This window comes from Lasioglossum baleicum, chromosome 13 (genome assembly GCF_051020765.1).
Source record: "Lasioglossum baleicum chromosome 13, iyLasBale1, whole genome shotgun sequence".
In the NCBI taxonomy this organism is placed as follows: Eukaryota; Metazoa; Arthropoda; class Insecta; order Hymenoptera; family Halictidae; genus Lasioglossum; species Lasioglossum baleicum.
The window spans coordinates 8,106,559-8,131,766 of NC_134941.1; the positions used below are offsets into that span (position 1 = coordinate 8,106,559).

Consider the following 25,208-nt stretch of genomic DNA (forward strand, 5'->3'; position numbering starts at 1 on the left):
TAATCACTAGACTGCGAATCTTTATGCAAAATGAATGTTGGCTGCCGCTATTACAAGGGACAGGAGCCAGACAGATATTTGATTCTTACTGTGATCATTTTAAGAATTTGAAAATAATACATTGGTGTTTTGAAATTATTTTAATCTCTCTACTGTATTAAAATGCACCTACTCATGTTTGCTACAAATGCATGAAATCCGCAGTCTAGTGATTGCATTACCTGATTGTTGTGATTTGTGCAGCAGTACAAGGGATATGGCAATTATTATTAGTGCATAACTATGTGTTGACAAATGTGAACAGTGATTGTGAGTGTGGAAAAATTTCAAGGCATCTGTGTAAAATAAACATACGAATTATTTATTGATTCGAAAGTGAAAGTTAAATTCTGGATCGTCGACTTGACCGCGCATCCCTTAGGCCTTCTACCACCGGCTGTGCAGTTCGTCGACCTGGCCGTACGTCCCTTGGCTTTCGGTACTGCCGTGTACCTGAAGACATCTGTGCAGTTCGTCACCGAGTGACCCAGTGACACACATTTCGAAGCAGCAAATGGATTTACGGCTGAATACGTGAGTTTTTAATTCAATCAGTTTCTGCTTCTTCTCTTTTTTTACGATTATCTCGTAAACTAAAGCCGATCGCCAAAAAGTCTAAAGAGAAATGTTGTTCAAAATCATGGTCTGGACAACGTATCCAAAGCTCATCGAAATCGGAGAGGAGATAGTTCAGATAGTACATCGATCGATTTACAATTACAAGTTACTTATCTCGTAAACTAAAGCCGATCGCCAAAAAGTCTAAAGAGAAATGTTGTTCAGAATCATGGTCTTGACAACATATCCAAAGTTCATCAAAATCGGAGAGGGTTCACATTATCGAGAAACTCTTGTTCGTTGCGATGTCACGGCGTACCACCGACACTCGCTTGCCGGCGCGGCGCGGCGCGACGGGCCAGGACGCGCTCTGATTGGTCCGTGTTTTTCGTTAATAACTCCTAAACAAAGCCGCAGTTGACATTGGTGCAAAGGAAAATGTCTCTTAGAATGGTCTCAGGGACCACCCCCTTTCGGGATTTTCACGAATTTTGGGACACCCTGTATAACTAACCGTATATAATATGACTCCGTATATATTATAGTAAAAATCGCACAAAATATAAATAAATTTAATCTTGTTATTTTTATACACTACCATACACATTAGTCACTTTCGATGGTTTAGTGTTAATATGTTAATGTTATCGTAGGTTTAGTGTTAATATTGTGAGCAGATCGGGACTAAATAAATTGTCCCTTTTATGGCGTCACCATGTTTGGGATCGCGAGAGTCCCATAAACAGATGCTTCTCGTCTTCCAGCGAGCTGGGCGGGACATCGACTTCCCCAATCGAGAGTAACGATCCTTCGGTTGGTGGAAGGAGGCTTTTTACCGAGGTAGCGTCGGGCGATGGACCGATTATAACGGCGAAGTGTCGAGTGGACCATTAAATCGTGGCCCGAGCAATTACATCGATCTCGTGTCTGATAATGTTGACTCAAGCCAACCGTCTCTCCCGTCAAAAGATGTTCTCTCGTTTATTATTCGCGACGTTCGACCCACCCCTGTAAGAAGGATCGGTCCGCGATACAACGAGGAATGGATCTTCCATTCGAGTGGCCAAGGAATCGAATCGTCTACGGAGATATTATTGAATGTCGATGGAGGCGTTATTAGTGGGAACAGAGCGGACCGGTGGCCCGTTTGTAACAGTGTCTGTCCTGTTTGGAATTGAAACGAGTAATTTGAAGAAGGGAGTGCTGCTTGTAATCGCGAGAAGAAACGGCCCGGAGAAATCCGAGCGTCATAATTGATTCCCTTTGGCCCTGCCTCGCACAAAGGCCCCCACAGACGCTCAAAGAAAAGTCTCCGTTAAGAAGACCGGGTTTCGAGAAAATGCTGCGGTCGCCTCGTTAGGTTTTGGAAATTCGATACGCGCGCGCGAACACGATACTATCGACTGGTTTTATGGAGATCACACGATACAGAATCTGGGGACGTCGGCGAGTTGCTTGAAACGGAACGCTCTTCCCTGGAGAATGGTCTTAATATTTTAACGAGTAATACGTGATCATGTCTCATCAAAAAGGTCAATCGTCAAAATGATATCAGAAGTTCGTTCATTTTTGCAAGAACGTGTCCCGAATCTATTAGGTAAAAATTATCATTTGACACAATTTTGCTGGTAATATAATTTGTAAAACATCAGGAATGTAGTTTGAATATGCAAACCTTGTAAATTTCTATGAAAGTACATCGTCTTGTTTTCGAGAAAAAAGATAGTGAATGCGAAAAATGGTCATCCTCAATTTTCATATGGAAGCAGCATCAGAGATTTTAATGTAACTCAATGTAAAGTATAAACTGTCCCATACAAAAATTCAGGAATGTAGTTCAAATATGCACAATCAACCCTGTGAAATCTCATAGAACTGCATTGTCTTGTTTTCGAGAAAAAAAAAAATAGAACGTCAAAGAGAGAAACGAAAAAGAGAAAAGTATTCAAACAGAGAAGCCTCTGGTCACCGTAAATTCTCATCGTTGTGAACAGTGAATAGCGAGTCGGTGATTTGAACGTAACTTAACATGTACACATCGCTAAGACATCGCCGAGCCGGGACATCCGGTTCCCGGGCGAAATACGTCGGCAAAATATCGACGCGATTCCGATAAGTTATGACGGCTGCTGGTTCCAGTTTCCCGGCACTTCTATGGTGATTGCCTTTTGTTACGGGTGAATGGCGTCGGTGGGTGCGCGTAGCTTGCCACTCCACGCTGCCACCCTTTGCCGTCGTCGCGGAAAATGGAGGTCCTTCCCGCAGGACTCTTTCGCAGGACAACTTCTCTTCGACTGAAACTGACCGCAGCTGAGTAGGCAGCAAGAACGAGAATCGTGTACCGGCTAGCCGCGGAAGAATAGAGGGTCGAAAATGGATTTCGCTTGAAGGATCGCTCCGGAAAATTATCGTGAAGAAAGTTTTTAGGTACTCGAACCGTACCGCGTCAAGAAGCCCCTCGAGCTGGTTTATTTTCATCCCATGAAAATCACTCGCCTCTCCTGCCATGAGAAACCGGACACGCGGCTCGACCTTTGCTGCTTTTTATTCGCTCGCATACTTCATCCCCTCGAATGCAGGGGGTACACAACCCTGGAAGTTTAAAATTATTGGTTTACTAATTAGCAACACCTTGACATTACTTACACATTTTCTTGTTATATAAAATTACACAATGGCGATGTTATACAATATTGTTATAATCTTTCTTATGTTGTTTATTGTTTCTGAAGCACGTATCTAAAATGTAGAAGAGCACTTAATATTTGAGTGATGTTTTTCACCCCGAAAGATGAAAAAGTATGAAAACAATATGCTCGCACAAAAGTTCTCTGCCAGCCAGAAAAAAAGCAGCGATTCTTCCCCGGGTTCTACAAAAGTTCCACATCAAGAAAAATAGCATAAACTTCATCGTTTGCAGATGTTCTCTTTGAGAAGAAGTTTTATGCGCAGCGTTGTGGAATTACAGGCAAAGTGAACTAGCTTTGAAATCGTCAGTGGATTTTGTTTGACCATAAAAGATCCAAAAAAAAAACGATTCTTCAAACAGGACATTAAAAGATATTTAATTTTTATGCGAGGAAATCGTGTACAAAGTATAAAAGACAGTTCGCCGGGGATTTATTCCATCAACAAATTCGGTCGATGGGTTTTACTTAAAATTTAACACGGTAATCCGCGTGAAAAGCGGCTCGAAAGAAATAATTCTCGACGGGCGCGTTCCGGCCGCCCGCCCCGGGGGACCGACAATTATCAAAATTTATGGTTTCACGCGAATGGTCAATCAACTTCCGTTCTTGCCATGGGGTTTCACGAAATGACGCACGGCTTAACCGGTTTTTTCGTTCGCCGGCAGCGCTCCGCTGAATAATGGCCAGGAAAATTCATTGAAGACGAGCCCCGGCGTGCAATTAGTTTTTCCGCGTGCGGTAGAATGCGGCGGTTACCAATCCGTCGACGGAGAATTTAATTTTGTTACGCACGGAAAGGAATGCTTGTCCGCCACCAGGAGAAAAAAGCAAACGGGGACCGACCGCTTCAAAATAGAATTTGAAAATTACCTCGGACGCTATCCGATCGGGTCTACTTCCTAACTTCTCCGTTGCCGTCTGCGCGAATGCTTTTACAAAGAATTTTACGTATTTGAGCGCCACATTCTTACTGAATCATTTGAGCTGTGCAGGGCTTCCCGTAGCCACTCCTCCATCATCCAAACTGTTATCAGTAAAACAGTAAAAACACTAAGACAATTTCTAAAGAAATTTTTATCTGGCTTCTGTGTCTTGTAATTGACGAAGAACATTTTTATTTTAAATAAAGATCCACGGGGTGTAGTTATATCTTCGTACACAAAAATTGTCTCGTTTATTTTTTGTTATAAAACACTTTTGCTTCTATTTTAACTTCGATAAAACGCGATTAATCAATTGCATATTACAAACTTTGAAAAGGACGTTGTAATTACCGGGAGCCTGCAACACTAGATTTAAACGCGATCCTTTAAATTATAAAATACGGGGGTGCAGAACTACATGTACTCTTTGATATTTCCATTTCAGATTTGCTTTTTTGACACGCTCCTCAACATGCGTGAAATTTCAAAGGTGTAATCCAGGGCCCGTTGCCACATTTATTTAGTCGCGTAAATATGAAATAATAAATAGAATTTTTGGAACACCGCTGCACTGCATTTTAGATTCATCGTTTTACTTGATGTTTCTTTAAAATAATTGAAAAATGACATATTAAATTCACTGAAAGTACTTTTCTTTTGCTATATTACCACCCCTTCCCTACATTTTCAAGGAAAGCGTACATTTTCAGCAATTATCCTGTCACTGGTAGAGCAGTTAGGTTTCTGATCCGCTCCGGGAGCACAAACAGGAAACAAATAATCGTTCACACGACTGTTAACCCCTTTCACCTGAAAATACACGTCGTTAGAAATTTAATGGCACAAACATGGTACCGACATTTCATAACGATACTCGGCTCGTCAAGGGTTTATCCTGTTACTCTGGAAATTGGCGGAGCGTCGCCATTGTGTAGCGACTCGCTAATTTCATAAAGCAGCAGCGGGTAGCCGGAGTATTTTTGTTCGGCCGTTTTCACCGTTTTAAGTGGCTCAAAATTTTAATTATTTCGCGTTCCTAGAGCTCGGCGTTTGCCAAGCATAATCGCCTGAATGTTTAACCGCCGGTATCCTCTGTCACTTCGTAAAAACCGTTCGATGTTCCAGCGGAAATCGGACGGCTGAATAATTCAAAATATGACGGCCACACGGGATAAAATGAGCGAACGTTGTCTACAGAGAACTTCATCCGTGTCAAGATGTAACATCTGTCGCGAGCTAGTCTACTAAATGCATAGTTCCTTCTCTGTGTGGACAGAGAAATATGTTTCTTAAAATGTTTTTTAAACAAATTACAGGAACGTCACCAAAACATCGTCATCAGTTTCCTGACATTTTCCTGATTGCAGCGACTCCAAACTTAACCCAATTTGGATGATATTTACTCGTTCTAGATCGGTTCGGATAATCGAGGTTCTACTAAATCGCCATTTGAACGAGCAACTATGTTCTGAATTGTGACGTGTTTGGGCTCGTTTTAATCAGAAGAAACTCACCAATATGTCAGTGAATTTTTCGTAAAGAAACAACTAAAAACTAAGTTTTTCATTGATATTACTAAATGTAATAAAACAATTTTCGATATATTCAATGAACTAGACACTTCGACTGTAACTTTGAGGATTTCTCCTTCCTTTAAAATGAACGTTGACTACTAAATAAGATATTTATGAGACGAGGGAAGTTTGTCAAAAAATTCAATTTGAGATCGTTTCGCGGTCAATTAAAAACGAAGCCTCGAACTAAAAATTTCGGTGTGTCTTTTCAGGCTCGGGCAACATGTTTTTTTTTCACTTTAAATCACCCCGTTCCAGTTCGTTCCATTATTTCCGGCACGCGCTGTACAAATTTTCTTCCGAGCAGAAAAAAGCTGGGTAGATTGTAGTGCGGCCATTGTCGCGAGTGTAAATCAGCGGCACAGCGTCGGTAACAATACTGATTGGTAAAATTTAATATTGGCTCGTTTATATCGCGGCGCGGCTGTAAAAACGCGGGAAAATGTAACTGCCGGAAAATTGCTGTTTCAGGTTTCATAATGCTATAGCATTCGCGAATTGGTCGGCAATTAATTTTGCGGACCACAGTGATATGTGTTTAACTGTTTACTGCCTGGCAGTGGATTGTCGATGCTTGTGACATGCTATTCGACGTGAGTTTGAGAGGGCTTTCATTTCCGAAATTCAATCTGGCTCGATCGAACGTAGATACCATTTTTCCCTTTCACGTTAGAAAAACATACGTTTCAAAGAGTGTAATTTTTGCGCGAATTTTTTCGCAATATTGTTACCTCTTTCCCCTGCTTTGTTTGATAGAAAAAAAATGGTCAAAGACATTCCCAATTTTCATCGCTGAAAACGTTATCGGTACTTTTAATGTAACTTAAAGTTTGAACTATTATGTAAAGAACAATTCAGGAATTTAGTTCAAATCTGTAAATTTTCGTAAAAAAGTGCATTGTCTTTTTCCCAAACGTGGAAGAGTAATTAAATTACGTATTTCCATTCAAATGAACTATGGCCAATTCATGCTATTATAAACGTTGATGCTACATGAAAAGTAATTATTTTGGAATTTGATTGAATTGCCTAGAAAGGTGGACATAATTAATTGGGTTCCATTTGTATTGCTGCACAATGAGGGAATTATTATAACGTGATTGTGAATGTTCAAGCAATCTCTCGTGACAATATTTTGTTTCTATTAATAATGGTTTTTGGGAACGAAATTTAACGAAAATTTGTATCGAAATTTACATTAGAAGGATTTAAAAATACTATTATATTATTTCAACACTAGTGAAGATGCATCCATGAGAAATTGTTCAATAAATTTATTTATTTATTCTCGTTATTTTTCTGAAATAATGTAAAATATTTTTACACTTCGTACACGTTATGAAAGAAAATATATTTCTATTTCGCTCCAGTTTGTTGCAATTCAGGTTCCGCATTAAGATCCGCAGTATAATAATTCAAAATCGTTTGTGTCTGTACCGATCGTTCGCAAAATAAAATCCCCAAACCAAGTGGTCTAATTATGGCCTGAAAGTAAACGGACCAGTGCGTCCCCGAAGAGCAGAGGTTTTCAAGAAAAGTGGATTTCGTCGTAGCCCGTAACCGAACAGGAGGGAGAGAGCGAGAGCGAGAGAGGAAAAAAAAGGAACAAGCAGCAGAAATTTCGCATTTAGCCGAAGAAGAAAAGGTTTCCGCTTATTCTCCGGACGGGGATCTTAAGAAAAGCTGCGAACATTTCTGAGCAACTTCTCTGACAAACTTATCGTACCCCTTTTCAAAGGCGCTTTCTAAGTTTCCTTTCGGAAAAGTTTTACCTTGACCCAGCAGCGGCGGCCCGGAATGAAGTGCAGTGAGAATGCGCGCAACTGGTTGGCTGACAACTTTCCCGACACGTGAGAATTGCAGATGCTGTCGCGGCTCTTGCTTTTAAATGTCTCTGCGAACCTGTTAGACCGTCGGTGGCCGTTTTCTTTTTTCGCCGATGCTCCTTTCCTCGGTATGTCCTCGGGTGGTCCTAACGAATCGTATCGAACTTACCGGACACCGATTTTGATCATTTTTGCGGATTGATTTTTGCGTCGAAAGGGAACAGTTTCCTTGCGACAGATAAATTTCGACGGCTCTGCTGTTCGCTTCTCTACGCGCGCCCTTGCAATATATTCATTCCAATGGTGCTCACTTTGATCAATATTTTTAATTTACAATTATTGAAATTGTAAATATGCATCCAATTATTCAACAAAGAGGTGGTTCCTGGGGCCATTTGAAGTAAACTTTTCCTTTGCGAAAATGCTCTCCGACGCTTCGTTAAGGAGTTATTAACGAAAGACGCAAGGACACGCCCAGCGCCACCGCAACGCCACGCCCAGCGCTACCGCAACGCCACGCCCAGCGCAACCTGTAGCTTCGTTTGGTCCGCGTTTTTCGTTAATAACTCCTTAACGAAGCCACGTAGAACATTTTCGTAAAGCAAAAAGTTATTTGGAATGACCTCAGAAACCTCTTCTTTCAAAGTTTTTCGTTTTTGCTCAAGAAGTATTACTGTTGTCTGCAGATTTGTTAATCATTATTCTTTCTTCAGTCCTTACGTAAACATCTAATTTTACTTTTACATAAAGTTTGTCCACGCGTTGTCACCTAAAATCATGATTATTAGTGTCCGAGCAGCATATCTCGGCCGCTTACGCAATTTCCTCGCAACAACGTTGACGAGCCGAAGAGGTTGACAAGTCGAATCGCCTTCATTGTAGCAGTCTATTTAAATCGGCAACGATCCGTCCGCCGTTATTAACTCGTCACAAAGCGACACTGTCTCCGAGTATACCGGCTGGGTCTATCAAAGAGCCTAACCGCGTTTTCGCGACACTTGCCAAGAGGTGGGACACGTATCTACGCACAGTGGATTCCGACCGGTCATGCAACTATGCGAGAATGCATCCGCATGTCGCCGGCCGATGCACCTCCGTGCATCCGAGAAATTGCAGGTACGCGGGCCACGGCGTTTTCTTTGCATACGGGTTACTAATGACGCCTCGCGGCTCGTAATGACTGTGCCGAGATAGAACGCGCCGTTTAATTGGCTTGTCATCTTTCGGGCTGAAACGCAGCTGCGTTCGATGCCGCACCGCGCCGCACGGATTAAATCGCCCGTTCAATTTGGCAGACAAGCAAATATTCGTTTTACACGCCGAAATAGTACGATATTATTCTATTCCACTCTCTTCTCGCGATTTTGTTATGCTGGATTGTTCGCGCCTTTCGACTGATTGGATTTTCCTGACGAAAGCCAAATCATTCTGAAAATAAAAATTGCCCCGTAATCAATGTGCGTACGTAAGTTACCAGAATTTAAAAAATTCATTTTTTAAATTATAGATGAAAAAGTTGAAAAACGTCAATTTTTAATTTTTTCTCATTCCAACTGCAATATAATCAATTTTTGTTTACTCATTTCTCTAGAAAACTAGTCGGTCTAATTTTAAAGTGATTTTAAAAAAGTTATCCTCTATAATGTTCGTTATCAATTAATAAATGGTTAGGAACACTGTCAGACATCGCCAACTGGTTTTAAAATGATGCAGTGATTGAAAACGATTTAAATAAATTAAATCCATACATTAGATGAATAAAAAACACGAAGGGCACTTTTATCAACTCTAAATAATGAATGAATAGTGGCTACATAAAGAATAAATCGAGTACAAAAGTGGAATCCGTTATGCGAGAAGTTGGATATTTTAGAAATGTGTTTCTGCATTTTTGTCGTATAAAGGAATTGCGGCGATCGGGTAGTTGGTGTATAACTATTTTAAGCATGCAACACTTCCTCCCGTAGACTTTTTCTCTTGATCGCTCCTGATTTTCGATCCCCGTGATGAGGTTGGAAGCTGCGTGAGAAGAAAATTGAAAGTTTACGGGAAACTGGGAAAGTTCGAAGCCGAGCTTCTGGCGAAGGAAATTTCAAAGTTTTGCAATTCTTTACGCGTTTGGGAGAATGGTAAATATGAAAAGTAGTGGTGGCCGCGTGGCTTATGGTTGGGAAAGGTTTGAAAAATCATTGCGGTTTCAATAATATTCGGATCGGTTCAGTTAAACGCATTAAAAGCACATTAAAACCCCATAAAATATAGTTTCAGAGAAAAACATGTTTATTTACGGAAGCAGAGATTTAAAAATTTTCCAGAATGACATTGTGGATATAAAGCACCATTTAGCCAGTGAAAATAACAAACATGATTCGCGAGTAAAGCTTATCGTGTTCAACTCTTTATGAAATATAGGATCCCAACAATTTAAGTAGAAACAGCCAGCAGTGGTCAGACGAATAGCCCCAGGCGTGCTGAACAAACTCTCTAATTTCATTTTCTCAGAATGAAATAGATTGTACATACATATATTCGTTGTCATCAATAAGACAGCGTACATACTATTTCACTCGAAACGATAGTTACGATCAGAATCACCAAGTATAATTCATACTCCACCCAAAATACACATACGAGTCGTCTAAATTCAGAGTCCAAAAAGAAGGTGGACATCTGGAAATCATAAACACGTCAGATTAAGGATTTGTACGATCTCACAAACATTTATTTGTCGCCAATATTACGCAGGCTTAAAAATAATTGCTATTTTTCTATTGAATAGTCTCGTCACAATTATACTATAGCTACAATTATCTCGATATATTCCTTCATAATTGACTGCACTTGTTTTTAAACAATTCTAAAAAAGATTTTATAAAAAAAATTAAACCGACTTCGAAACGCACTAAAAAGTATGAAATAATTTTCATTTAATTTACGTGAATACACACGAACTTAAATACAATACAATCTTTCCGGAGGCGGCGCAGAATTGAAAATTTTCCAAATGATATTGCTGATTATGATATCATTGGAATACTGTGGACTGGGAAATCAGTAGGTGGGAAGAGAAGATACATTAATATGTGAAAGCATGTAGAAGAATTTAAGGATTTTCGTAATTTCCAGTGTCGAAAATTTTCAATTTTTCGCCGCTTCCGAAAAGATTGTATTGTACTTCAGTTCGTGTGTATATTCACGTAAATTAAATGGAAATTATTTCATACTTTTTAGTGCATTTTTTGAATGCGTTTTTTCGAAGTCAGTTTAATTTGTTTTTATAAAATCTTTTTATTTCACACTTTTTAGATGGTACGAGCAGAATTTGTAGAACACCGTAGGTTTTTCGGTCTTATTGGTTATTTGCAATAAAAACCGCAAAGAACGAAAAAATGCAAAATTTGTTTTCAAGGGACCAATCGGGAGACATGCCCTACAAAATGCAAAAGTAATCGGTAAACATACATAGAAAAAAAAGCGAAAAAAAGGCACATACAGATCGAATTGAGTAACCTCGTCCTTTTTCGAAGTCGGTTAAAATGATCAGAAGCCAAGGTTCAGTGTTAAGGTGAAAAATCGCATAATCACCAGCGACCAAAACGGCAATCCTCCGAGTCCAGTCGATCGGAATAGTAATCTGTTATAATTTTTTTAAAATACTCTGCAAAATGGTCCCGCGATTTCGATCGCGTATCATTGTTCCGGTTCGTAGGCGTGACCGTACTGAATTTTTATTTGGTTTATTCACCGACCCTGGTAAATATAATTTTATACCCGCGCGCGGCACACCGATGCAGTGGCGCCGAACGAAACAAATTTGCAAAAAAGGTAAAAAAAGCAGCGGCGGGGTAAGGGAGAAAATTGTTCGACGAGCCGACAAAACGATTTTCGTTCCGGACTCGATGCCGGGGAATTGTTGTTTAAATTGAATAATTTTGCTCGGCAGTCATCGCGATTGCGTTCGTTCGTTACGTTTACGAATTTTTTGCCGCGTAATCTGTTTCCGGATCAAAATGCGCTTCATTCGATGCTGAAACGATTAGCATTTGGTCGGGGAAGTATTTTTGAAAGCAGTTGCAAAATGTTGAACTTAGTTTATTGCAGCGAGACACGTGAGCACTTGACGCTGAAACGAATGTATTTATGTAGGATATACAACTAACAACCATTTCTTCGTTTCATTCTTAACCCTTTGCAGTCGGAGCAATTTTAAATGGAAAATTAAACATTTCTTCCGACCTAGAATCATTCCATTCCATATGATTTTTTTTTATTTTCGTGGATATGAAATTGATATAATACCTTATGCAATTCTTAAATGTGCAATAATTGATGTAGCTATTAGTTATTTTATTGTGAATAATGGTACCCCTCGACTGCTAAAGTTAAACTGCGGATGTCGAAGCGAATTTTATGTCCGTTTTTGGGAAAAAGGAACACTGTATGGCACTTCGGTGATTCCAAAGGTGAAAGAGAGGGGAGAGAGAGTCGATGAAACTTCAGGTGCCCTCGAAATCGGCTCTATTCTGTTCGCCGCTTTCAAGGAGAGCGGTCTACTCGCCGCACGGCCTAAAATTACCAACGTACTGAACGATATTTATAGGCGCCGGTATCTAAAATTATTGTGGCTTGGGAAATTCTAACCGATACTAGGTGCAACCGGTGCTGCGGCCAGCGATACACGCGGCCAGGTGTGTGTACACGCGGATCCACCGCAGTTGTGTGCAACTGCACCCGGCATGCACGTACGCGTGTCGCAAACGCGTACGCGTGAACCTGCGCGCATGTTACGCGCGTCGTGAGCCGATTTGCTTAATCTATTCGCCAGTTCCGCGTGTAATGGACATTATACAGTCACGTGTGACTGATGAGCCAACAAGGGGAAGGGGAGTGAGAGGGGCAGGGGGGGAGGGTTACAGGGAAATCAGAATCAGAGCTAGAGGAGTTGCAAAATTTCGGAAACCCGTCGACGCCTCTCGCGGAACGCGTTATATCCGAACGTCCCTTTGGACTCTGATGAACTTTGCCTATTGTTAGCATAAATCAACCTGTTCGCTACCCACCCAGCCTCCACCTTGTTACCTCTTTATGGAGCCGATGACGCTGCAGAAATTATCTCGGGGCGGCCTTTCGCCAACTCTTTTCAACACCTCCCCATTGTGTTTCACGCCGACCACCCATAAATCATCGAATTCCGCCACACTTTTACGGTATTATATTCGCGATACACCGCGGATTTTTCACTATGCGATTTTCTTCCCTTTTCCACGCGGCTCGCGGCACGGAGCAACTAGAAATTCGCCACGCGCAGTCGATTATGGATGCGATAATGGACTGCGTTAGGTTCGCGCTAGCTTTTGATTTATGAGATGACTGTGGGAACAACCCGCGCTAACAGCGGCTGCGCCTGTAATGCGTTCTGAGGGCTGTTTGAGGTGTGTTTTTAACGGTTTTTGTCGAGGATCGTTCTGGTGCGCGATCCTCGCAGGTTTTTGGCAAGGTTAGACAGTTCTTTGATTTTTCGTTTTTATTTAATTTTGCCTGACGCTTCGCTCATCACTGATTTTGATGACCTTAAAATATGTTGTCAAGGTTATCGTTCTTGTTTCATATTTAAAAGCACAATTATTAAAAACTGTTCTTTTAAATGGTTACACCCATTGCAGACCTACTATGCAGAGAGAATTATTTTTATGTGATTCATACAATACTCACTGTTTTTATAATATTGTACACATTGAAGGAATATTACTAGCAACATTTATACGAAAATTCGTCGCGAGAAGCTTACACAAATAATCAATAAAAAATAGACATATTTGATCGCAACGAATTTCATTTCATTGGTGTCAATCAAGGGTTTAATGTATCTCTTGGTGACAATTTGACACAACGATCGAAAGCCAATATGATGGAAATATGAAGAATTAAATTTATAAATTCCTTCCACGGGAAATATAAAATATTGAATGTAAGACAAGATTAAAATAAGTCCACAAGTGTAAAACAATAAAACAATGTCTTAAATTAACACAGTGGACGAATGCGCAAGCATTATAAAAATAGTTCGGATGGAAGTTTCTCTAGGCTCACAAGTTTATCAGAACGAAGTGCATTGAATTCACTCCGGATACTTTGGACTACATAAAAATTCGGAAAGAGATGATTGAAAACAAGCGAACTAACAGAAATCAGTCGACATCGGGAGCATTTCGCGCAAGTTCCGAGGGTCCACGGTTTCCCCGGAAACTTTGTAACCTACATATTTTCATCTTGTATTCGCTCTTTTTCGTGCTCTTCCCGCCGATATAAAACTCCACACGCTCCCTCTGCAGGGAATTCGCATATTGCTCCCGACGGCGCTGCGGTTTTATTTGCATAACCAAAAAATAATATTCGCATAGACTGCGCCGAATGATAATTTCGAAGATAGCGTGGGCGTTTTCCTTAATAACGTAGATAGCATCGGGAAAGAATCCTCAAAATTCTCGGGACGATCAGGGAATCTTGGGAAAAAATGTTCTGCTTAGGGAAACGGTGCTGATGAGATGCAGGAGGAAATCGTTTCCTTCTATTCTTTTATTTAAAACACCAACATTTCCGGGATCTAAACGAACCTGTGAGCACGAGATACTAATTTTATTTTAATACCTCCGATGGTCTATCTGTTTTCCTCTAGATACTATTTTTATGCAAATTCAGTGATGCAAACCTTCATTTGCAAAAAAGAGAGGTCAGCACAATTTTGCGTAGCTTGTGTGTGTAGGACGAAAATGAATATTTGTAATATATTTTTCTAACTGTGTATACATTCGCAGATACGGTACGTCGCGAAATTTCATATTTGCGTAGTCCATTTTCGGAAAAGCGGAGCTACGCGGATTCTCTGTTAACAGTCTATAATTTGAAAACGAAACATCAGTTTGATTGAAATCGATTACCCGGTGGCAATGAGTGCTATGTTTATTGTGATACGACGAAAATGTAATTTAAATTCTGTACGTGACACTGAATCCCAAAAGCGGGGAATTTTTAGACACGGTTTCGGGGATTTCGGTAAAATTGAAGTACGATGCGATGCATACGAAATTAGGGCAGTGGTTAGAGCCTTCTTATTACTTGTATCGCGTTGCAAAACTGTACCTGTAACAGAAATTCCATAACCATAAAATTCTATTTTATTAAAAATTGTATCGAGGAAACTATTGTACAGGGTGTCTCAGCTAAAGGAGAGGCCAACTAAATATCTCCTTTATTTCGAATGGCACAAAAAATATTTATGGCATAATTTAAATGGTATCAAAGGAGAAATATCATAGAGAAGAACAATATCTTTGTTATTTTTTCTGTTTTCTCAAGTTTATCGTTATTTTTTTTATCGGGAAAACATTTTTTTTATTCCATGTTATAGCGGCTGAAAAAATACATTTGAATATGCTTAAGTGATTAACAAAATGAAATAAAAAAAAATAAGTTTTCCCGATAAAAAATAAAGATGACCTTGAAAAAACTATGAAAAAAATAAGCGGACAAAAGAAATTGTTCTTCTATGATATTCCTCCTTCGATACCATTTAAATTATGCCATTAAAAATAAAGGAGATATTTAGGTGGCCTCCTTCAGTAAAGACACCCTGTATAAACCTTATGGAAAGTACCCGGCCATATTTAATAGAAAAGCGTAAAAAGTCAAATAAGAACACAGTAACTTTTGAAAAAGGATTCCGCTGTTTAATCGAATAGTTCTGAGAATATGTGTTATCTAATATTCTTTAAATGCGATAAATCAATCATTGTACAATACAATTTCTACACAAAGATATTATTCGTCATTATAATTATCTTATAATTATACTGGGTGCTTCTTTCTTTTGCATAGTAGTGTATGTGTGTCTCTCATTGTTCTTGGATTTGGGACAAAAAAAGTGCCGAACAATTAGTTGGATCAGTTCGCGAGCAATCAATTAATAATGAACATTCTCCGGTAGACGCGCGCTATTGGAAATAGAGGAGCAATTTGATGGTACACTTAACTGCCTGAGTGACAAATACTTAACGAGCCAAATAGTTTCGTAAGGCGGTGATCTATACCGGTCCTCTAGGTTCGCTGAGTCATTTGTTTGCACGATGCGAGAATAAACAAGATAGCAAGCAGCCTCGCAACGAGTGTACCACCGTGTTGGATTTTATTGAAACCGGTTGCTGCCTGTTTTTATTCTCGTCTTGATAAAAACGGATCCGGCGAACGGTAATGGGAACGTTAAGCAATTTCAAATATTTTATCTCGTCAAATATTTCACTGTTTTATAAATGCTGTAAAATATCCGATACGATAAAGTATAAATCGCTCGAACGGTGGAATCATTTTTTAATAGCTTTGTTCATCGCGATCGCGTTGCTGTAGAGAGTTTTCGAATTTTCCCTGTCACTTTTCTTTTTTTTTTATAGGCACTCGAAAACCGTACTATTATTCAATCGCGGATTAATGCGTGTGCGCGAGAAATGTAATTCGCTCAGGAATTAAATAATAGTCTGATGGATTGTTTGATTTACCTGCCGCCACTTTCTTTATTTATTTTGTTGAAATTACTTGAAATAATGGCGGCTTCGAAAATACGTTTCAGAGCCAGCGGAGAACACCAATTAATTGTCTCCATTAACGGTATTTATTTGAGAATGTTTGATTCTCTGTTGTCCGTAGTGCCAGAATGAATGATTACATTGTAATTTAATCTCTCAATTTTAATCTTCTCAATTTCTTTGGAGAAAATAATTATTTAAAAATGTTTAGTTCGTTTGTAAACGGGCATTTATATTAAACATATAAAAATGACTGAACTCGGAATAATTCAGGCCACAGGAGGATTTACTTTATTTTGATAAATAATTCCGGATTGAATATTATTTATAGCCCGATGGAAAAATAAATTTACTCAATGACCACATCTGGCGCGTTCTCTTAAATATCGCAGCCAGTTATACAGGTTCGAGCATTAATGTGTTGCAAAGTCAATGAAGCGAATGCCTTTGTCCGCGTGAAATGGAATTGTAAATCGTACCGGAAGTGCCCCGTGTCGAGCCACGCATTCTCTCATTTCCTCTGATCCCGCGTACACACATATTTTTCCTCGTATCATCGTTTTCCAGCCTCTCGCCTCTACCTTCGAAATGGATATGCATTGATGTCCAAATAATCATTCCCCCTTCATTTTCCTCGCTTCTTTACTCATCTACTCGACAACTGTAGCTTGCCACTCATTTCAGCTTTGTTCGCACTTGATCTTTGTTCTTTTGTCTTTCCTTTGTTACCTCTCACTGCTTATAAACGCTTCTCGTAATGACTGACATTTCAAAAGATGCAATACAACACGAATAAAATTAAAATAATATAGATTGTGGCCCAATCAATGTATAAATTCGGTTGCTGTTTGAATGCAATTTTATCCTGAAAATGAATTAGAATGAAAGCACATGTTAGCCTACTGAAAACAAAAAATTTTTTCTTCTATGGATTAATGTACATTATTTTGAAGATTTTGTATAGTAAATGATCGATAGAGAGGGTACAAAAGAATACTTACATTCGTTCCAAATTGAGTTTGGTTCCCGAACACAGAGTAACTCGGATTGCCACTTCGGTCTCGTTGTCAGTCACGCCCTGTAATCCGATGAAGACTGCAAAGTGATACACCTTTGAACTGTATTACACGATTTGTGTCTATTAAACGACTGACTGAAGCGAAATTATTCGTGAAATATCTTGTAAAGAATTTAGTCATTGATTTGTGCGCGTGAGTTGGATAATCCCATTAGATATCAATTTATCGATGCTGAAAGTAACTGGCTTGTTATGTAAGATAGAAACTTCATTCCTAAAAAATTTAGGACTTATCTAAATAAGTAGCTGTAATTTAAAACAGTAAAAACATTAGAAGAATCTAAAAGTATACTATTATACGAAAATCACTGAAGACATATGTAAAGAAATGAATGAGCTTCATTTGAAGTTGCACGCTAGTTTAACCCTTATCTAGCCAAAAAAATGTATAGATTAGTTAAAACCTTTTGTATGTGACATATTTGCACAAATTCTCGTTTTAAGAATATAAATTAATATAGATATATTAACGAGCAAAGGAATAGACATTCAGAGAAATTTTGTAATATTTTTAGAGGAACATTAACAAGTTGCTGAAAGAAATTTAGGTTGACTACACAATGGTTAAAAAACATAGTATATTGGGGAAGGTACGTGTTATACAATAAATAATAAGAATAATTGAACTAAAAAAGAACTCTTGTAGTCCAAGGCTATCTGTTTACATCGCCAAAAGGTCCAGTCCCATAGTCCAATAGTTATTCTGAAAACAATTCTTAAAAATCCCTTGTTTTAACTGTTGTTACACGAGAAGCCCACCTTAAGTAACAGTGGGTAGGTGACGTGAAAACTTCGTTTCTGCGAGGTTTCGCCGATCGGGAGCCGTGTTTCCCGTAATTGTTCGAGCGAAAAACGTAAATCTCGTCCGCGAGGAGGCTCTCGAACGAAAAACCGGTATACTTCCCGGTGGGAAATGTTCAATTCTCGGGCGCGATCACGTCGGCTTTGCCGGCACTCGAAAGTTTCGCGGTAAATACGCTTATGTAAAAGAGCCGCGCGGCTCTATCGCGCGAGTACGTTCAATCATGCGGGGACAAATAGAAGCTCGTCGAAGCCCTGGCGCCGGAAATTTGCTGGTCAACATTTTCGAACTTTCGGTATAATGTGTTTTCTCTGCGGTCGCTAACACAACGTCTGCGAAACAGTGAGATCGCAGGTCCCGGCTCCGGCCCGCGTATAATTAATTAACATCCGTTTATGCCACGCGCGAGCTTATAAATATTCATGCGGCACGGTCCAAGATATCCGCTTGAATCCGTCGATATTACTGTTTGCCAAAAATTCATCTGAGCCGAACGATTAAATCATCTTTGCAAACGTGACCAACGTTATCCCCCGGCCTTCTGGCAAAAAATCTGCCACCGCGGGAGCAGCTATTGTTTCGGCTGAATGTGGACAGTGATGAAACCGTTCGTACAGAAATAAAATAAAAGTGCATTCAATACGTATTGTAGGTTAAACTTCACTTTGGGGAATCAACAATTTCCAACTTTTTCGATATAATCCTATAGATTTTGACGCGAAAATGCCAAAATGTGAGTTTCAATGGCCGGAGATCGTTGGTTCAAAAGTTGTACGCGTGTAAAGTCCGCTTTCAAGCGATTTTTACCACGCTTATATTAGCTTGCCTTGTCGTTGTTGTATGCGTCAAATCTTGTACTCGAATTAGAGACTTGAAACTTTAAACATAGCTCCGAACTGGATGACAATGCAATATTATAAAACAAATTTAAAAAAAAAACTGTGCGTCTAGGAGAAAAAGTTATTTAAATATTAACGATCACACCTCGTCGCGCGACGCTCGGTAGTACGTCATCGCGTTCAGCGATCCCCACTCCGCGCGCCAGCGCTCCCTACTCCACTACACGTTTCCACTCCGACTTATCCCCACTCCACTGACCCACTTCGCACCGAAGGAGCTCAGTGTGGTGTTCCGTTCATTCAATTCAGTTTCATTTCGTACAATTTCGGACTCCATCAAGAGACGTCGTCTCTCGGAGTCATCCTCTCATTCCATATCGCGTTTCTATATATATCTTACTATTTCATACTATTTCATACCAGTATTACTATATCCTGCGTTCCATTTAAAAAAGACTAAAAAGTAGAAAATAAAAAAATGTATAAAAAAACTATTTAAAACTAAAGAAAATAATTTTCTTCCTGGTTCTCCCAAAAATTTAATATAAATTTAAATAAAACCATATCACATAGTGACTATAAAAATAAAAGCGTGGAGTGCTAAACTACATTGACGTAATCTTAAATTTGTATTAAATTTTTGGGAGATCCAAGAAAAAAATGATTTCCTCCTTTTTAGTGCATTTTAATATAAGCGTGGATTTTAAAAAGTTCCTTTTTATATATATTTTTTTAGATTAAGGCACCGGCACTTTGTACTTTCGCGTTATTCGGTGAACTCAAATTCAGAAAAACCCATAAAACATCGTCTTTTCTGCCACCACTTCCCTATTTAGAGAGTATGAGGTGCGGATTTGATTATGAGGTGCTGGTTGAGAGATTCTGCAGTATTGTTACATTTATATTTCATAATTAAACGAGTACTGACCAAACAGTACGTCCCACAATTATTAAACTCATCTCCTACACGTTGAACATCACGCAAAATGAATTTCGACATTTTTGAACGAAGAACCAATTACAGTAGAGAATATTTATAACAATATTTGTGAAGGAAATATTTTCGACGGCAAAGAGGAGCTTGGAAATTCGATTCGGGAAGGAAGAGTCTGTTATAAAGGACTGAGACCAACCGAGTCTTTACAGATAAAATCCAGTTTGACTAATTCTTGTCTCTTTTACTTATTCGTAATGATAGAATTACAGCTGAAATTGCAGTCTGTTGTTTTCAGAAGGAAATTACAATGCCAAGAAACACTTTGTGCGATTTTCCCAGTTCTAAAGCGTGTTTCGCGTAGCGAGCATCGAAGAGGAGCTGCATTGTATTCGCGGTTCGAAATTTTCCGGATGTTTATGCCGTAAATAATTCCGTGTATTTTTGCGAAAACGAATGAATTCGCCGGGCCGGTGGAATATCCGAATAAATCAATCAGGCTTTCGCTTTGACTATTCCTTCGAAATATGCATGGATTTATAATTCGATAATCGGTGGGCGAAGAGTATGAGTGATAGCCGATCAAATAATGTCCACTAAATACAAGAGCAAATTTTGCGAAACGTCAAAGGCTGAAAGTTTCCATCGTATGAATACGCGAAGCGATACAGTAATCCACTTTGCAAATGTTCTGTGAGAAATCAGATTGTCCGTGTCGTTGATAGAGCACACATTAGTTACACGATCGAGATTGTGCTCCGAAAATCGTGTAAACGTAGAAACGTTTCGGAACGGCGGGGGAACACAGAAAGTCGGAAAAATTGTGAAATATTAATAGCAAAAATTATTGTCCGAGGATCTTGCAACAGGATACGTGGCGCCGGGAATCGCGTGATTTTTACGAGCCGGCCATTTTGGAATCCGTGAGATCACCTGAAAAGCAATAAAACGAAAAATCGCATCGCTATCCGGGAATATTTGATCCGAGTTTTGGGATGAATCGTTGACAACAGTTGAAATCTGCAATCAGCGGTGAAGTTATTAGGGATATTTTTATTAAAAGCTTGGAGCTGGCTGACAATGGGAACTAATTTCGGCCGTGAAATAAATTGAAATTAAATATCACAGTCCGGGGAATGATTCAATGTAGGTTGATTGGGCGAATGAATGGGGCTTTTATTGTTAACTACCGAATCACTTTGGTTAGGATCGTGTAATTTACATTGCTTGGGCTTCCTGAAATATTTGAGGCTTCTGGGATCTTGCACAGCTCGTTCTCGAATAAGTATATTTTATAAATTATACATATAAAGATTTAATTGAAATAAAATCGTGTGTACAGTCTGCAATCGTATAAAAATGTCATTAAAAGAAAATACGAAATATGAATGTTTGCTCTTCCCACGTATATTTGCAAGCACGACATAATACAGCACAAACTGTAGAAACCAAAACAATCCACTGTTGTTACAGTTCGGACTGCGTGATTGTACAGTCATAGTCGAGTTGTCAGGCGCAAATATAAATTTCTCGGTGAACTAATACCGCCGCCCCTTAAACGTACCGACAACGGAATTGTCGAAATTGAATTTGATGTAACTTATAACAGACCTAAGGTTGTGCGAGTTCCCGTGTTAGTACACGTTAATTGAATCGCCCGTACTGCGGGAGATTAATTAGTTGTTACCGAACTCGATTCTCGTATTTGTAGCTCATTCGCCGTGAATGTATAATATATTGTTTTGGGAGACGCGGTTTTGCTATGTGGACGGAGACTGCAAGTAAATATCAACAAAGAACACCAGGCGCAAAGTGTTCCCATGAAAATGGATGACCGGCGGTCATTTCTCATCCGCGAACGAAAATTTTACTCACGCTATTTCGTGCATTCATTTATATTGTAAAGTCACGTGCAAAATTACAGTCGCTGTTAAAAGAAAACTTTTATGCGACTCTCACTTGCTCAACAACGTCCTTTAAGAATGTTCTGTGTTCTATTACTGCAGTTGATAGTTACAAAATTTAATATTTTATGGCAGTAAATGTATGGGATAGCATAAATATTATTAACATAACTGTTCTAAGTGGGATAGCGAAGTTACCTAAGAAAATACATATAAAATTGAATTATAGTAATATTGTAGCAAGCTGTAAAATAGAAAGTATGGCAGATACCAGTGGCGCACTCAGGATTTAATTTGGGGGGGGGGGGGCGAGTCGAACAGATAAAATATTGTGGCCTGGTGCAAGAATACATATATACTTATAGTACATAATGTTGAGTTTTACATATAACGTATCTAAAAATCATCGAAATCGAAGAGGAAGCAGTTGTTCTACAGCTTGACCAATTTTCCAGTGTTCTATTTTCTCTTTCTCCCGTACAAAGCGATAAAAAAAATTGTTTAAACGACTGTATACATTTCGTGTGACAATAAATGTGCAGTAAGTGTACACAAAATCATTTGAAGAAACTGTACATTTAGTAGCGCAAGATGTGGATATATTTGATGCACTGAGAAAAAAATCCTGTCGAAACAAAAAAAATATATGTTGATTCAATAAGATGTACTATTGAACAGTGCCAATATCATATGAACTTATTTGAATATTTAATACTATTGAATTTCAATAGCAAAACTCATTTCCGCCAATCATATGAGCGAATAGCTTGACATGAATGTTTTCAAGAAAATAAGATATGGCCTCAAACCAATTCCAGTATAAATCAATACATTTCTCAAATTTTTTTAACAACATATCTGATTGAAGGAAAAAGAGAAATATTACGAATAATAATGTACGGTATTGAATCGAATAATAGTTTCAATCATTTCATGATAGACAATACAAATACATCACGATTTGCTTCTAAATTTCATACTATTGAAAAGAATACATTGATATTCATCGAAGTAAAAAAATTACAATAACACGCGTGTTATTGAAGTAACTACTTTTTCTTCTCAGCGTGCTGTAGTTGCGAATAGATCAATGATTGCGAGCGGATGGATCGATAGGAACGGATCGATGGCAGGTTCGATCGTCGCCGCCACCGTTGCCAAGAGGCATGCCTGATTACGCGTTGACAATCGATCAAAGCTACTTTCGAAGCTTATTTGCGGCGCGAAGCGCAGCTGCGCGAAAAGCTGGAATGCGGCGCGTGTGCCACGCGGAGTGACTCACGAAGCGCGTGCTAAATTCAGACGGCCCGCCGACGCCGCGCCGCGCCGGCCACGTTCGCTAGCCTCTTGGCCACGGATCGGAGAGCATTCGTCATAACCGAGCCCCGTTATGAAAAATATCTGAGAGGATCCGACCCGGACGCTGACAAATCTGGGGGGGAACGAACAGGTGCCAGAACTCTCGACGATCTAGCGTGCTGGAACCGGCTAGAGGGATCAACGATCATTCCGCTTGGCGCCGGATTCGCGTCTGATTTAAACCTTTGTGGTCCAAAATACGTCCTACAGTAGGGTAACTGCACCAGTGAATGAACATTTAAGAAATTGTTCAGGAAGATATTTTATTTTTAAAAAAAATATCTGAATTAAAGGAATCTCATATATGCCAAATGGCTCCCTATACTTCATTTGTCAAAAATAAATGAACACAAATAAAATGAAATTATTATTATTTTTCTGTATTAAACGTTAAATAAAAAATATAAAAAATACCCGTCAATGAACACTACATTCTAGTAATTGAACAATGATGGTCCAATGAATGAACAAAATTACTAAACAATATTCTCCTATTTATTTAACTCTTTAATCACAAAAAATCCCCTGGAATTAATTTTCTTTGGCTCCGTTATCTTTGTTAAAAGATCCTGTCTCTTGCACCAAACCGTATCTGGAATCTCTGGCCATTTCCATACCTTTCCTTTTTCACATTCTACCATTGTTGTCACTTCATGAACATTCTGTTCATTTACTGGGCTATGAGCAATATCGTGGACCAGTGAATAGACACAACGAATTTTTAACGAAATATTCATTTTATAGCTATTTTCGTGATTTATATTCAATATTTAAACCATCGTGCATCTATATTGTTAGTAACTTTTATCTCATGTGTAAAAGAAAAGTATAAAAACTCATGTGTAAAAGAAAAGGTCGTGTATACATACCTTACTAGTTTCAGCTCTGTTGCACACACTCAACGCACTTGGTGAAAATAGGCCATCTTAGAAACTAATGGTCAATTGACCAATATAAACCAATAGGAATACAGCTACGAAAAAGAGTCATATATTCCATTGGCCCAAGAGTCATTATCGCTAGTATGCCGCTTAAAATTGGTTGAAATATACAAAAGCGTTCATTTACTGGTGCCCGTTTATTCACTGGTGCAGTTACGCTATGTATGTATCTTTTGTGGTAAGCACATAATCTTTTTATACAATGCTGAGAAGTGTTTGACACTTCCGACTCTTGAAAAATTGTCGACATTTAAACTGCAATATCTTTGTTAAATAAAATAGTACAGCGACAAATGTAGGCGCATTTTTAAGTCTGAAGAAGTCTTTTTGCATGGTGTAGCACATAAGAAACTGGAGGATTTTCACTGAACTCATGAAAGGATACGTGTTAAGAAGCACAACGACGCGTTAGCCTAGTCCATGAATTTATTAATTCTATCGGTTATCGTAAAACTTTGGTTAGCTGGATCCTCCCGATGAGAAAGAAATGGAATAAAAAGTATTGGCATTTACTGAATCCGTGATTGACGGCTCAGCCACGGCCGGGAAATTTATTCCGTTTTTAAATTTCCGTGCAAAGCCGCGGGGGCGTGCTCGCGCGTGGATGTCGCGTCGAGAGGATACAGAGAAACGAGGACGAAACACCGAAAGTACCGTTTTTCCGCGTTTTGTCTGAAAGCTTTGTTCGCTGGTGGTTTTCCTCGTTGCGGGCGGCAGAAACGCCACGGAAGTATGTCTCCTGGTTGGAAAAGCTTGACGCTCCGTTTCCGCATTTATGATCGCGGAAAAGCCAACGATACCGCCTCGTACCCGTCGCCGCCGCGATACTTGAAAATTTTATTCGACGCCGAGCGCGAAACACGTTGACGGTTTTATCGCGCGATTTGAGCCAACGAGCGTCATCATTTAACACGATGATTACGCCGCGATTATATCCGCTGACCCGATGATGGCGCGGCCGGAACTGCGCGGATTTGTAGAAACTTAAACTCTCGTTCGCAGAGTCGCAGCTAATGTTAGACAATTTATATATATATATATATATATATATATATATATATATATATATATATATATATAATATAAGTAATGTTTTTTTAAAATTTAATGTACTTTCATACGAATATTTTAACCTGAATAGTATATTTTTTAAAATTTATTTATC

At 39.1% G+C, this 25,208-nt stretch overlaps 1 protein-coding gene across 1 annotated transcript in view; it reads left to right on the top strand.

Annotated features, from left to right (window-relative positions):
* LOC143214746 (uncharacterized) overlaps positions 1 to 25,208 on the top strand; it is a 446,535-nt gene that overhangs the window by 157,990 nt on the left and 263,337 nt on the right. The gene's annotated exons all lie outside the window — the stretch shown is intronic.